We start from the raw sequence: 17132 nt of genomic DNA, 5'->3' as shown, positions 1-17132 counted from the left end.
ATTTGAGCCTTACAGTGTATATATCGACAGAATTGTATCTCCAATATGATTCTTCATACTCAGGGTAATGTATCAAATACTTATTATTTGACCTGAAAAAAATGATCTTAGTTAATGAATTGTGCTATTAAAAATTCAATAATGACATTATTTCACAGTAGCCAAAGTAGCTTTGGAAATCTTATTATGCTTGCTTTGACTGGTATAACAACAGGTTTTATTAAACGTACAAATGTAGCGTAAACTTCAAATGTTAATACACTGATGTAGGTATGTTTTTATTTATGTAATTTCATTTTTTTCTTTTAACAGAATAATGGAAAACACAACTCTGTTTGAGAACTTGACGACACATGACTTCTTATCAAAAATATCCGAAATAGCACGGCCTTCTACAACAGAAATTCTTTTAAGATTTGAGCCTTACAGTGTATATATCGACAGAATTGTATCTCCAATATGGTACTTTATAGGTCTTTTCGGAAATCCGATATCTGCAAAAATATGGCTTGGAAGAAAGAGTCGCAAAAATTCATCAGCTATTTATCTTGGATTACTTGCTATTGTACATATGTTTCAACTTATCATTCATTTTGTATTTGTGGAGTTAACATACACGTGGGACATACCAACAAATAATAAACCGGTATTATGTGAAACTTTAAACGTTTTATCAATGTTTCCTCAGTATTTGGCGCCGTTACTGGTGTTATGCTTTACCGTTGAACGTTATATTGCTGTTTGTCATCCGTTTAAGAAGGAAACATTTTGTACCGTCCGAAGAGCTATTATTGTCATAGCATGCTTGACCGCTTTATCGGTTGGCTTTGCCTGTGTCCAAGCTGATTTGTGGACCTATTATCCAATATATAAGGAGTGTTTTTCAAAAAATGAAAACCAAAAGTTTCAAACAATCTGGACAGCTATTACAGAAATTATGTTTTTCTTAGTTGTCCCCCTTTGTGTCTTGATGTTTAATATTTTAGTTATTAGAGAAATAAAGAGGATAACTTCCCATGGACCCACTGTTACGGCTGGTGGAAGTTAAACGTCTACTGTTACACTCCTTTCAGTGTCATTTTACTTTATTTGTACTCTGTTACCGGCGTCTGTAGTATATGCCATTCAAAACGAAATTCCAAATGGGAAAATGGAAAACTTGCTAAGCTTAGAAAGGATTGCAACTGATCCAGTGTGGTTAAGTTTTTTCAAATATCTTGCAATAAAAAAGGTCGTCGAAGAAATATGTTTCTCGAACAGTGCGTGCTATTTCTTTATCTATTACATTACCGGGAAGAACTTTCGCACACAAGTAAATTCATTGCTCATTTATTGACAGTATAAGTTCATTGCTTACGTATTGACAGTATAAGTTCATTCCTTAAGTATTGACAGTATAATTTCATTGATTACGTATTCACAGTATAGGTTCATTGCTCACGTATTGTCAGTATAAGTTCATCGCTTACGTATTGACAGCATAAGTTCATTGCTGACGTATTATCAGTATAAGTTTGTTGCTTACGTTTTGATAGTATAAGTTCATTGCTTACGTATTGGAAGTATTAGCTCATTGCTCACGTATTGACAGTATAACGTATTGACAGTATAAGTTCATTGCTCACTTATTGACAGCAAAAGTTTATTGCTTATGAGTTGATAGTATAAGTTCATTGCTTACGTATTGAAAGTATTAGTTCATTGCTTGCGTATTGACAGTATAACGTATTGACAGTAAAAGATCACTGCTCACTTATTGACAGTATAAGTTCATTGCTTACGTATTGACAGTATGAGTTCATTGCTTACGTATTGTCAGTATAAGTTCATTGCTTACGTATTGACAGTACAAGTTCATTGCTTACGTATTGACAGTATAAGTTCATAGCCTACGATTTGACGTTATAAGTTAATTGCTGACGTATTGACAGTATAAGTTAATTGCTTAAGTATTGACAGTATAAGGTCATTGCTCACGTATTGACAGTATAAGTTCATGGCTCACCTTTTGACGGTATAAGTTCATTGCTTATGTATTGACAGTATAGGTATTGACAGCGTAAGTTCATTGCTCACGTATTGACAGTATAAGTTCATGGCTCACCTTTTGACGGTATAAGTTCATTGCTTATGTATTGACAGTATAGGTATTGACAGTATAGGTATTGACAGCGTAAGTTCATTGCTCACGTATTGACAGTATAAGTTCATTGCTTATGTATTGAGAGTATAGGTTCATTGCTCGAGTATTTACAGTATAACTTTATTGGCTACGTATTGTCAGTATAAGTTCATTGCTAACGTATTGACAGTATAAGTTCATTGCTTACGTATTGACAGTATAAGTTCATTGCTTACGTACTGAAAGTATAAGTTCATAGCCTACGATTTGACGTTATAAGTTCATTGCTTACGTATTGACAGTATAAGTTCATTGCTTACGTACTGAAAGTATAAGTTCATAGCCTACGATTTGACGTTATAAGTTCATTGCTTACGTATTGACAGTATAAGTTAATCGCTTACGTATTGACAGTATAAGTTAATTGCTCACGTATTGACATTATAATTTCATTGCTTGCGTACTGAAAGTATAAGTTCATAGCCTACGTATTGTCAGTATAAGTTCATTGCTTACGTATTGGCAGTATAAGTTCATTCCTTGCGTATTGTCAGTATCAGTTTATTGCTTACGTATTGACAGTATAAGTTCATTGCTTACGTATTTACAGTATAAGTTCATTGCTTACGTATTACCAGTGTACGTTCATTGCTTACGATTTGACAGTATAAGTTCATTGCTTACGTATTGACAGTATAAGTTCATTGCTCACGTATTGACAGTATAAGTTCATTGCTTATGTATTGACAGTATAGGTTCATTGCTCGAGTATTGACAGTATAACTTTATTGGTTACGTATTGTCAGTATAAGTTCATTGCTTACGTATTGACAGTATAAGTTCATTGCTTACGTATTGACAGTATAAGTTCATTGCTTAAGTATTGACAGTATAAGTTCATTGCTTACGTACTGAATGTATAAGTTCATAGCCTACGTATTGTCAGTATAAGTTCATTGCTTACGATTTGACGTTATAAACTCATTGCTTACGTATTGACAGTATAAGGTCATTGCTCACGTATTTACAGTATAAGTTTATTGCTTACGTATTGACAGTAACAGTTCAATGCATAAGTATTTACAGCATAAGTTCATTGCTTACGTATTGACAGTATAAGTTCATTGCTCACGTATTGACAGTATAAGTTCATTGCTCACGTATTGACAGTATAAGTTCATTGCTTACGTATTGACAGCATAAGTTCATTGCTCACGTATTGTCAGTATGAGTTCATTGCTTACGTATTTACAGTATGAGTTCATTGCTTACGTATTGACAGTATTTGTTCATTGCTAACGTATCGACAGTATAAGTTCATTGCTTACGTATTGACAGCGTAAGTTCATTGCTTACGTATTAAAGTATAAATGTATTGCTTACGTATTGGCAGTATAATTTCATTGCTCACGTATTTGCAATATAAGTTCATTGCTTATGTATTGACGTTATAAGTTCGTTGCTTACGTATTGACAGCATAATTTCATTGCTTACGTATTAACAGTATAAGTTCATTGCTTACGTATTGGTAGTATAAGTTCATTACTTACGTATTGACAGTATAAGTTCATTGCTTACGTATTGACAGTATAAGTTTATTGCTTACGTATTGGAAGTATAAGTTCATGGCTCACCTTTTGACAGTATAAGTTCATGGCTCACGTATTGACAGTATAAGTTCATTGCTCACGTATTGACAGTATTCGCTCTGTCAGAAATCCCGCAAAGAAGAATGATATTATTGTATAGCTAACGTCGTTTACTTATGACTTTATCTTGTACTTCATTCATCAATACCAATTCATACAGCTTAGACGTCTTTATTTGTATACAAAGTCATATACTTTTAGTAAAACCAATTTACGATATTGATACCATGACCAGGAGAAGATGACTGCAAAGTTTAATTATTTTTGAGAGGAAAAACATAGGCGCAGTTTCTAGGATTTTAAGAAAATTTTACGAGCGGAGTGAATATGAAAAAGAATTAGAAGAAGACGAGTTACAAACATTTCATGAAACATTGAAGGAGTCACATGATATTTTGTAGGATTTAGATATGAACATTTTAGAAAGTGTACAACAAGAAATACTTGGTTGAGATCAGAATAAATTTAATTTAAAGACACCATTGCAGGTTTTGCTCTTAAGCATACTAACTATAATAAAGCTATTGAACTTTAATATATATGAAGGATTCGGACAAAATCATAAGATCATTCAATTGTGTATGCAGACTACTGGACAAACCTGCACCAAACAATACGCTAACACACCTCAGACGTTATTACGACAGGATAGACACATTCATAAGAGGATTATAATCTCTCGAACAAGATAGAGACCCGTACGGGTCATTATTAGTTCCAGTCATACTCAACAAAATACCTGGTGAAATATGCAAAAATTAAAACTTGAACACGGTTCCATAGATTCTTTTCGCGGTGATCTTATGAGATCTATCATCAAGGAACTGGCCGTTGTAGAAGTACAGAAACAGTTTAAAGTCCGATTTCTACAGCTACCTTCTACACAAATACAAAATCGCTAAAATTTGGCCAACAATTCAACACAGCAATCTCACTCCATAAGCTGTGCATACTGCAAGGAACATCACTTTTCGTCAGAATGTACTTAATATATGGATCAAAATGACATTAGGAAAATTGTAAGAATTGAAGACTATGTTTAATTCTTAGAGTGACACGTTAAGCAGTTTGTAAATCGAAATAAACTGCAAAAAAAGTTACAGACGTCATCACACAATCTGATGCAGCAACGACCATATGCATAATGGGAAAGAAACTACGAGTACACACATAGCATAAACATACAAATCGAAGGAATCTGAGACATCCGTTTAATTCGTCATTCAACTGTGGCCGTCCTGAGGTTTTGTTAACAAAAGATTAACGCAAACATCCTTTTTGACGAAGGCGCTCAAAAGTCATTTATCACCAGGCATTTAGCAGATAAATCGGATATAAGACCAACATGAAGGGAGGCGATAGTATTATCGGCATTTGGAGACAAGAACAACAAAGTACAACGACTAGACACAGCAACAGTTAAGTTACAAACTATTTATGGTGAACATATTTCAGTCGATGTATTGATTGTACCAACAATAGCTGCACCATTGACGACTTGCATTCAAACTGCCAAAAAATGTCGTATTTGCAAAATTCAATACTAGCTCATGCCTTAACTAAACATGCATCATATGAAATAGGACTGCTTGTTGGAGCTGACCAATATTGGACAAGATGCACAATAAGCTCAGTCGTGTTAAGGATGAAAAACGTTATAACACCAAGGCCAATAAAGAAACTTTACCCTTTAGAAATAAGTACGAATGAAGTCAATGTATGTAACGGCAATAATACGACTAAACGTGTACCAGTAGACCGAATCAGAACTTGGAGTGCAGGAAAACTTGAACAGATAATTTTGAATGTTAAATAAAAGAGACACCGTATCATAAACTGTGATTTTTTTATATGTCTATAGGTGGTCAAAGGGTTACGTTGCATCTATTATTGTTATATTTTTAACATTTACTGGATCGTTATTATGATGTTATAAAACATGTTTTTCTTTCAATGAAGCTGGTACTGGAACCTTTAGTTTGACTTTAAGGTAAAAAGACTTGAATATAAGGGCAATTTTCTCTTCAGTTTATAATTTAGACTATAGCTTATATGTTTAAAACGTATTTTGAACTGAACAAATAAAAAATATACTCTCAAAGCATTATAAGATTACTTTTCTTTCTTATTAAAACAACGTTATGGCGTATATCTATATCTAAACCCGTGAAAATACTTTCATAGCAAAATGTGAATATCCAAAAACTCTTCAAAGATATACTAGGCTTATAGTTTGGTATGATAGATGCGCGTTTCTTCTGCATTGGACTCACGTGTGGCGCTTGAATCAAATCAGAGGGAATTTTCAGATAAATACCAAGTTGAAGAGCGTTAAAAGCAGAAAATTCTCAGATAGATAAAAGTAAATAAATATTTAAGAAACGAATAATTTATTTCTTGATGGAAAATGTATAAAATGTACAAACAAAATTCTACAATTTGTATTAGTGTATCCAAATTGTCTTCAATAATAGTCTGTTGCGCTACATTACAGTATCTGCTTATATTCGTATATGTAAAATAAAATATTCTGTTTATACCCTTGAATATCAAAATTTAAGAACTTTCTATCTTCTTTCTCCTTATATTTTTTCAACGAAACATTTGCAGGAGATTTTGTTTATGCCTCTTTAACCTAGATTATGTGAATTGGAAATATTAAGTATATAAACAAAAAATATAAGTTAGCATTTTTTAACTTATTTTTTTTTAAATAAATATGTATTTTGCTGATATTTTTTACTGTAGATTCGAGTTGAACCTGTCTGTTACATCGAATAATTTAATTAGACAGAAACTTTAATGTGTTTGGAGTTCTTTTAAGACGACGATTGCTTTAAACACGAGGTCATGTCTTTAGTGTAATAAATAATTGCTTTGATAACTAGGTCTATAAAATGCTAATATATTAGAATAACACAAATTTGAAACTGCTACGGTTTCGTGACACATTATAGGTTCAATAGCCATATATGTAATCCCGGAAGACAATACATGACCTGTTTGTTTGAATTACACAAACAATCAGATACAAACAATATCTGATTATGTTTATCACTTGATTAGGATTTCTATGCTTACACCTGATCTTATTATATTTCTTATGAACTACTAGTAAGTAAGAATTGGTACTTTATTAGCTTTGCGTTTATGTCTGGTGGAATAAAATAAATCAAAAACATTACAAAATTGATATAAATGACTGAGTTCTACCGCAAAATTAGCAAACCAGGTAAATACCAGTATTGTCATTAGAAATCGATGAGAACCAAACAAGCAGATAAAAAAGAATGGACTTGGTTTTTTTTAAACATCAAAATAATCAGGATATTTATCGTATGAAACATTTCAAAGGAAACTTTAAATTAAACCGATATCAAGCCTTAACAACAAGTTAAACGCATTTGTCCATCTTTCAAGCTAACAAAACGTGAAAAACAAATCCCCAACTCAGAAAGCAGTGTACAATATTAGCGATGTTGACTCATATACTGTACTATAATACTGTAAACTGAAAACAAAAATGTTTGGTACACACATACTTTCTTTCAACTTTCAACATGATAACAAAAACCAAGAAAGTGTCCATAGAACAACATGTCCGCCATGGTATGTAAAAACACGATGCTTAGTGAACCAGGAAATCTTGGTCTAAACTCTTATTTGTCATTAATATTTAAACAGCCTTGAATACACAGTTTATCCTATGTCTATGTTGAGGGTTGCTGCTCACAAGGAAGCTATTAAACCAAGAGTTCCAAATGGTGAAGTTGAAATCATCACTTCTTAAATTTTACAGACGCCATCACGAGTTGGTTAATCGTTATGGAATAACCGTTACACAAATGATATCGGATATGTTCGCTACGGTGTTGCTTATTCTTTAGTTTTCTATGTTGTGTCATATGTACTATTGTTTGTCTGTTTGTCGTTTTCATTTTTAGCCAAGGAGTTGTCAGTTTGTTTTTGATTTATGAGTTTGACTGTCCCTCTGGTGTCTTTCGTTCCTCTTTTTAAGAAGACCGCCAACTTTTGGTCATTACAAAACTGGTTCATACAATTTAAACCTGATATCTATGATTGGTTTATTGGGATATAAATTGAACAGTTCACTTCATAATGAACATGACAACTAAGATTCAAGGTAATGTAACCTAGCTCTTTAACGTTTGTATTATATTTTTATTAATTTTTAAATATATTGGCTTCAAAAATCACTGAAGAAACATTTGATGAGGAGATGCCTATCTGGTTTCAGTAAAATTGGTTTCCTGTTAGTGTTCATAGGTGGTTCAACACTCAATTACTTGAACCGTTCTACACCGTATCCCCCAGTTGACTGTTGTTCGCGCCTTAAAGCTTCAACTGTCTGCTCTTTGTATTATTAATATAAATGGTATCAATGTTATAACACCAGCTGAGCTTTTAATTATTTATGTACATATATCTATCTATTCAGTGATTCGCGAAACCAAAAACAATGAAGATTAAATAGCTCATGCAAACATTTTAAAGATGTAACACACACAGAAACGACCTATAACATATAACAATGGTAATTTTCCTGACTTGGTTCATGACATTTTAAGAAAAAAATTGTGAGTTGTTGTTTTGTTGCATGCCAAACCTCCCGCTTTTATGGCAATGTTAAATATAACATTAAAATGACAACATTACATGACAGGACTACAATACAAATAAATGGGAGAACATATAGGACAGAGAATTTCACGAATAATAGCTAACAAAAGAAATCAGGTTTAAAAACATTAATACGCCAGACGTGTGTTTCGCCCACACAAGACTAACCAGTCACGCTCAGATGAAAAAAGTTCGAAAGCCAAAACAAGTACAAAGTTCCAAAAAGTTGTGACCAATACGGATAGGGTTTTCTGCATGGGATAAGAACATCTTTATTATTAAAAATAATTCATCCTCTTGCAAACAGTAAATTTAATAAAATGACTATATAATAGATAAACATGATATAACCGAAGTGGTGACGAACTACAGAATAAAAACGGGTACGTTACATAAAACAAGCAAACCCAGTGCATAAACATACACCGCCGAGTTAGCCAAAGCCATCTCGTTTATTTGATTTGAAAGTACCAGCATTACCTTACTTTGATACTGAGTTTGACATTTTTATTGCAACAACACAAACAGAATAAGCTATAGCATCATTAATGACATAAAATAAGAGTCTTGCGTTTAAACAAAAGCCATTGATTTAAAGCTCAAGACAATGATTCGGACAATTGTTCAAGAAATGATTCACAAACTTAGTTTAGATATTCATTATTGATAAGATACGTTAACTGTATAAAAAACGATCTATCAAGTTTGGTGGAAATCTTTTTTTCCAATTTTGATACCCCTTCTTTCAATGATTTAACTGATCATGTTTTAATCACTTTCTGTGTAATCACGAACAACCTGCAAAATCGATAATGTTCATATTATTATCAAGTCAGTTGATGATGCAATATTTTCTGCAATGGTGTAAACAAATGAAAATCGTGACTGACCAACAGCCGTATAAACATGATACGAACCTGTATTTAGATGCCCTTAAGCATAATGTTAACAATAGTGTGAAAGAAAGTATACACATTTTAGGCTTTCCGCGTTGTATACTATATGTTTTAAGTCAGGAATATTGCAGTTGCTATCTCATAGTTCGGGTTTTTTTTATGCATTGTCGTTTATTTTGTTTCTTTTTTGTTTTCCTCTTTTAGTTGATGTGTTCCCCCGGATTTAGTTTGTAACCCGGATCTGTTTTCTCTCAGTCGATTTATGACTTTTCAACAGTAGTATACTACTGCTGCAATTACTAGTCATTTGCAAAAACTAACTATAAAGACTAACACTTGATCCTTTCCCTTTTTTCAAGATGTAATAATAATATAGTCAGAGTTTTTGTATGATTATTGGGGAATATTGTCCCGAGTAGAATTTTATATTGCACGAGCTTGCGAGTGAAATATATGTTCTATGATGGACAATATCCCCCAATATTTATGCAATAACCCTTTTGTTGTATAGCAATATAATGTTTAAAAGTAAAATAGGTTTGAACTAAGATTTTGTCGTTGATTACGTCATGAATTTTTATGATTTATTGCACTAGTGCAATATTAGAATTATTGCACGCTAACTTTTGGTTACTTTCTGTGGGAAATATTATGTTGCTATTCAATAATATACAAATATAGCCTTTGTATGAGGTCGATACAAGGATATATACTTCTTTGGGTCGATATATCCTGTATTGACCTCATACAAAGGCTATATTTGTTATATTATTAATTTCAGACCATTATGTATATTTGTATCAAAATCGTCATTTGATTTTGTTTGAATTTTATACATCATATTGTCTCCTTGACAATAACAACATATTAGTTGTTATTTAATTATTTTGTTTGTTTGTTTGACATCTTAGGTATTTGAAGACTTTTTTCGTCAAATAATCGATCACAGATATCATTTGTTTCAAAACGTTTAACGATATCATGAAATTCATTACATGACGTCACAAAGTAAATCGGTTTTTAGATATTCTAAAAATAACCGTGCAATATGCTCTGTGCAATATGCTTTTTGCTATCCGCCGTTTTCTCTCTACCTTCGAAAATATAGTTTAACATGTGACTATCCCTAAACGAATCAAATTTGTTAAAATATACGAATTAATAATATTAATAAATATAACAATTGCATTAGCATCACTTGTTTCAATTGCGTTGATATATCATTGTTGACATCCTGCAATTCACAATGTAAAAGCACAATGCACAGCAGGTCTCAAGGACTAATGGCTTCCGCGCGTAACCAAACCTAATAAAAAAAAATCATTTTTTAAATGATAACTTCATTACACAGCAACTTTTGCATAGGTACTATTTCTGTACTAAACATCTGTAGTACTGGAAATCTACTTTTAATATTCAGTACTATTTTGTTACTTTAAAATTATTGTAATATTTAGGTACCTGTATTTTACAGTACTTTATTTGTACTTGAAATTTAGGCACTACAGATTTTTGGTTACTACTGTTACATTTTCAGCATTTTGAATGTTTTTCTATTTCAAATCTCTTAAAAGTTATGATTTTCATGGAATATTGCTATCATAGTTGGTATTGTTTCTGTACCAAAATATTTAGTACAGATCAAGTACTGTAAAATAAGAGTACCTAAATATTACAATAATTTTAAAATTAAGAAATAGTACTAAATATTAAAAGTAAATTTCCAGTACTACATATTTTTAGTACAGAAATAGTTCCTATGAAAAAGTAGCTGTGTAGGTTGCAGAGTGGCCTTCTTATTTATTATTTATTTATTGTTTATTACTGTTTTTTAATCCTTATCGTACGGGGACCGTAATATTACGGCCGCTATCTAAAGTACCGTCTTTTGGCCCCCAGTGGGTCTCCATACTTTTAGAGGACAAATGTATGATATGGATTTCGAAATTGATACATGGTCCCTCAACCTAAACTATTGTCAGATTTCTCAAGTTAATAATGCAGTTTGAGTCCAAATACGAACTTCAAAAATTGAAATCAAATAAAAGCGGGTTTTATTCTGAAGGAATGACATTTTCTAATACTTTTAAAAGATCAATTTGGTTTAAAATGTTTCAGTAAGATTTCACATTTTTATTTTATTAAACGAAAGGTTAGATCAAAATCTCGATTTAGGTGGAGATTTTAATGCGATATTTAATCCATTTTTAGACAAAATGGGTGGTTCAAAGTATAACACACCTGCCAAATATACGAGTAAATTAGAAGATTTTATAGAAGAATTTGAGTTATGTGATATTTGCAGGACACAGAATGTTGATTCTAGATTATATACTTGGTGTCAAAGAACCCCTCTTATACAATGTCGCTTAGATTTTTGGTTGATATTGATTTTTTTTTGTCTAGCAGTGTTACCAAAACATCCATTGTCCCGTCTATAAAAACTGATCATAGTCTTATCAAATTGACACTGTCCGGCGAGAACTTTAGTAAGAGAGGTCCCGGTTTCTGGAAATTCAACTCGGGTTTACTGACAGATAAAAATTATGTGGATATAGTAAAAAATACTTTATCAGAATGTAATAATAAATATCATAATTTAGAAAATAAAAATTTGAAATAGGATACCATAAAAAGTGAAATAAGAGACGCAACCGTCAAATATTCGAAATATAAAAACATGAAATTACGGGAAAGAGAGTCCAATTTAAAACAAAACGACAAGACGAAATTCAGAAAACTCTCTCTTGTACATATTTAGATAAAGATATAAATAATCTTTTGATTGAATTAGACACCGTTAAAGAAGATTTAGAACAAATAGTAAATAATCAAACAAGGGGGGCTATTATCCGATCACACGCCGAGCACTGTGAAGGAAATGAAAGAAATTCAAAATATTTTTTATCATTAGAAAAGCGCAATTATAAAAATAAATGTATTAACAAAATAGTTGTAAACGACATTGAAATTGTGTCACAAGAAAAAATTCTAAACGAAGAGAGACACTTCTATGAAAATTTGTACGCATCTAAAGAAGACCCTGATAAATATTCAGGTGATTCTATTTTTTTTTACTTAAATTTTATTCCTAAGCTGACAGATCTGGAAAAGGATATATGCGATGCAGATATTTCAGAATCTGAGTGCGTTAAAGTTTTAAAAACATTTAAAAATAATAAAAGCCCTGGTACAGACGGGCTTACTGCTGAGTTTTACAAATTTTTCTGGATTGATATAAAAAAATCTGTGTTAGAAAGCTATGAATATTCCTTCGAAACCGGAACCCTCTCAATAGACCAAAGACGGGGTATTCTTACTCTTATTCCAAAGAAAGATAAAGATAGAACACTCTTGTCGAACTGGCGTCCCCTCTCGATCTTAAATTTTGATTATAAATTATTAGCCAAAGTTATTGCGGAAAGAATGAAATTATTTCTTCCAAAGCTTATAGATCCGGACCAAACGGGATATGTGACTGGTAGATACATTGGTGAAAATCTACGACTCATTGCTGATATTACATGTATATTGTTAACTACTTTAAAGAATTATCCAGGGCTTATATTACTGGTCGATTTCGAAAAGGCGTTTGATACGCTCGAATGGAAATTTATTCAAAAAGCATTTGTTTGTTTTAATTTTGGAAGCAATTTCCGGAAATGGATCTTTACTTTATACTCAAATATATCTAGTCTTGTCGTTAATAATGGATTTAGTTCTAGTCCATTCACAATTGAGAGAGGTGTTCGACAAGGGTGTCCTTTGTCTCCTTTTTTTATTTATTTTGGCCGTTGAACTGCTGGCAATAAGTATTCGTCAGAACAATCAGATATCTGGTATAAAAATTGGGGATACTGAAATCAAAATTTCACAGTTGGCTGATGATACCACTTGTTTTTTGAAAGATGTATTCTCCGCGCAAATTTTATTAGATTCCTTCAACGATTTTGAGAAGTGTTCAGGATTAAAAGTTAATTTTTCTAAAACCGAAGCAACATGGATTGGAAGAAATAAGTTTAACAAAGAAGGCTCCCTTCCTATTAAATGGACAGATGGTTTTAAAACCTTAGGTTTAAAATGTAATGCTTTTGAAGAAATGGTTTGTTCTAAGTTAGATACATGCATAGAAAAAATGGAATCAATAATTAAACTATGGAGGATCAGAAACCTTTCCTTGATCGGAAAAATTGTAATTCTTAAATCAATTGCAATATCGAAGCTTATTTATGTCATTTCATCTACACATGTACCAGGATCTTATGTAATTAAAATACAACGTGATATTAATAGTTTTTTATGGAATGGTAGTACTCCGAAAGTCAAATCGGAAGTTATTCAAAAGTCTCTTAGCGAGGGGGGACTGAAAGCTCCAAATTTTGAAGTACAGCTGTTATCTTTACGTATTATGTGGGTAAAAAGATTCCTGTCAGAACATGACTCCAAATGGAAACATGTTTCCAAAGCATTTTTCTCCCTTTTTGAGTTAGAGGACTTGTTTATGAGCAGATGTGAATTTGAGTTTTTGAATTTGAAAACACCTCTTTTTTATATAGAAGTGCTATCTGCTTGGAAACGTTTCAAGGGTATTTTCATCCCGTTAAATGCATTTCATGTTAGAAAAGAATTTATTTGGTTCAATCCGTTTATCAAAATTGATCAAAAGAGTATTTTTTACAAATCTTGGTACATAAAAGGCATAAGGTTCATCAATGATATTGTAGATGATAAAGGCGATTTTTTGTCTCATGACGCTATTAACAAAAAATATAACCTGAATGTCACTTTTGTAGACATTCTAATCTATTAAGCTGGCTATACCACGTGACTGGAAAGATTTGTTATTACAACAACACATGTCACCTAACAGCAACTCATTTGGATTCGTTTTTTGAGCATGATAATAATAAAATGCCTATTAGTAAATTATTTGCTAAAAATGTATATTCACTTTTTATCGATCAGGGAAGTGTTTCTCCTATTTCACAACAAAGATGGGAAGAAAGTTTTAATATAGAAATTAGTGACGAACAATGGAAAAATATTTATTCATTAGCTTTCAAATGTACTATAGAAAGCAAACTACAAGCTTTTCAATATAAACTACTACACAGAATAGTCTCACATAATTATCTTCTTGAAAAATATAAACTTTCCTTAACTAATGAATGTGTAAGTTGTAAAGAAATAGAAACTATAGAGCATACATTTTTTGAATGTACAGAAATAAAACAATTTTGGAGAGATTTTTCAAATTGGTGGTATTCAGTTTTTGGAGTAAAACTATTTTTGAATAAAGACAGTGTCATTTTTGGTGTATTGAATTCTGATAACTTAGTTTTAAATTATTGCATTCTACAGGCAAAATATTACATTTATTATGTAAAGAACACACAATTAGTCAGACTGTTCATATCTGTGCTAGCTTTTCTTAAATTTTTGAAAAGACGTCTGGAGATATTAGAATATTTATATATTTCTAAAGACAAACACGAGTCATTTGTCAAGGGGGGGGGGGGGGGAATTTATGAAAGCTATTCAATTAAATTTATTTTTTAATATGGTTATAGTAGAATGTATTCCAAAGTATTCTTAAGACGTATCATATAGTGAGTATTCACACCACTAACTTTTAAATTTTTACTATGTCTTATTTGCATAATGTCAATAGTATAACAATCCCATACATGTCATGTCATTCTATTATGTCCAGTAAAAATGTATGTATGCAATGTAGTTTGAACACCAAAAAGATCAATAAAAAATAAAAAAAAAAAAAAGATTTCACATTTGAATACTTTGTAAATGTTGAAGCGATCTCATAAATGATCTCGGTAAATAGATTTTTTAAATCATTCTTTAACTTAAATATTATTAGCAACGTGTCAGGTTAAACAGGGACTGTGGCCATCCATTTAGAAATTGAGCTTTGGGAACGACCAGCTTGAGCATATTTTCTTAAGTTCTTTCTTGAAAGCCGTATCAAACAATCCATAAACAAATGGATTCACTATGTTATTAAGCATATACAGGCGTCGCAGGAACAAAAGCAAAAGCAGTTTATTTTGTGACATGTTGTTCCAAAAGCTATCATTTCTTGATTCAATTAAAATTAAAACTGTGGGAGGAATATATGACAGCAGTGCCAAAAAAGATATTAGCATAAACATGTATGAAAATCTGTAAATGTGGAAATGACTACGAATTTTCTTGCCAATATTAGTATGATGGTGTTGTTCATGAACTTTGTTTTTTGGTCTTTCGTCTTCTGTAGAACTGTCCACACATGTGGAAGAGACACTTTCGTTTATTTCTTTTGGAAGGTTTGCACCTGACACCGATTTATTTTCTGTAGTGTGTAATTCCATGGAATGAATAGAACATTTGGTTGATTTTTCCTCAGAAATGTTGTAATGTCCAATTTGATTTGATTTTGCCAAACTAGTTTTCCTGTATATTGTTCTTCCGATCAAACAATACAAAACGGTGATACTAAAAATCAGCCCAGCATTGAAGACAATGTCAAATGGCTGATGTATCTTTAAAGAGTGAGATGTTTTCGAATCTCGAAGTTTATTGCATTGCGGTCCATAAATATCTGCATTATGGTGTTTTACGGTTATTGTACCGTAAAATAACAAAATCGGTATATGAAAGATAGCGGAAACAATGAAACATATCACAGTCGCAAGTCTTTTCCAGAACATGCTCATTTGCGTCTTGAAGGGTCTGCACACCTTTTGAAAACGATGAACAGCAATGATTAAAAGCATATTAAGAGACGAATACGAGAATACATATACCATATAGATTAAAACTTTGCATGTTGCATTTCCTGGAAAAGTATACTGCCGCAAGTTCCGGGATAAATTTAGTGATGCGGCAAAGCATACGGATAATAAATCTAATCCAGCTAAAATAGGGATGAAATATCTATCTGCCATGATCTTTTTCATTCTAAAAGAATACACTATGATAACCAATACATTTCCGATTATTCCAATGAGGAGAAAAAGTACAGTTATAATACTGTTTATCAACACCTTCTTAGAGTATTCCGCACTCCACTCTGATAGATGGAGGGATGAATTCCATCTCGAACTTGAAGAATTATCCATTATAGCACTTTATGTTTTTAGATGTTTTAAAAATATTTGTATTTCCTTAAATTGCCATAAAAACGACTTATGAAAGAACTTCATCAATGTTCCGTGTATGTATATTTAACTAACAATGAACCAATGTCAAAGATTATATAATACTTTTGTATATCACTACAACGGCAAACAAATTAATGTCTTCCTCGTTTGATGAGGAAAAGAAACTAGTTTGTCTTATTAAAGATTTAAAGTGTAATATATTTAAGCGATTCTCTTAACACTCTTTGTCCTTATTTCACAATCATGATTTAGATGAAACACAAGTTTTGTTAACATGTATTTTGATTGAAATAATTTCAATTGATATATGTCTTATTATATTGTGTTGTACGACTTTGCCCCCCGCAGAGCTATAGAAAAACAGTACATTAACGGGTGTTACACGGACTCTTTTTAGACGATACACGGACTCTTTTTAGTTGTTACACGGACACTTTTTATGAATAGAATCACTCGTGCATGATCAGTGAGTTCATGGGCACTTTATCTTTCAATTAGATTTGAACTTTTTGGTTCACCGACTTATTTCCCGTCTTTTTATTGAACAACATCAATATCTTTTTTTTTCAAACATTTCCAGTTAATTACTATTCACATCAGTACACTAAGGGATTAGACATTTAACTTCAATAGTGGGGGGTATTTTCTCCTAAAATAGATATT

At 31.9% G+C, this 17132-nt stretch overlaps 1 pseudogene; it reads left to right on the top strand.

Moving 5' to 3' along the window:
- Nucleotides 1–309: 309 nt before the first annotated feature.
- LOC143070965 (uncharacterized) lies at nt 310–1336 on the top strand (annotated as a pseudogene).
- Nucleotides 1337–17132: the final 15796 nt, after the last annotated feature.

The sequence above is a fragment of the Mytilus galloprovincialis genome, chromosome 4, assembly GCF_965363235.1.
Source record: "Mytilus galloprovincialis chromosome 4, xbMytGall1.hap1.1, whole genome shotgun sequence".
Classification (NCBI taxonomy): Eukaryota; Metazoa; Mollusca; class Bivalvia; order Mytilida; family Mytilidae; genus Mytilus; species Mytilus galloprovincialis.
Note: the sequence above shows the minus strand (reverse complement) of the source record. Positions and strands in the feature narration are given on the sequence as shown.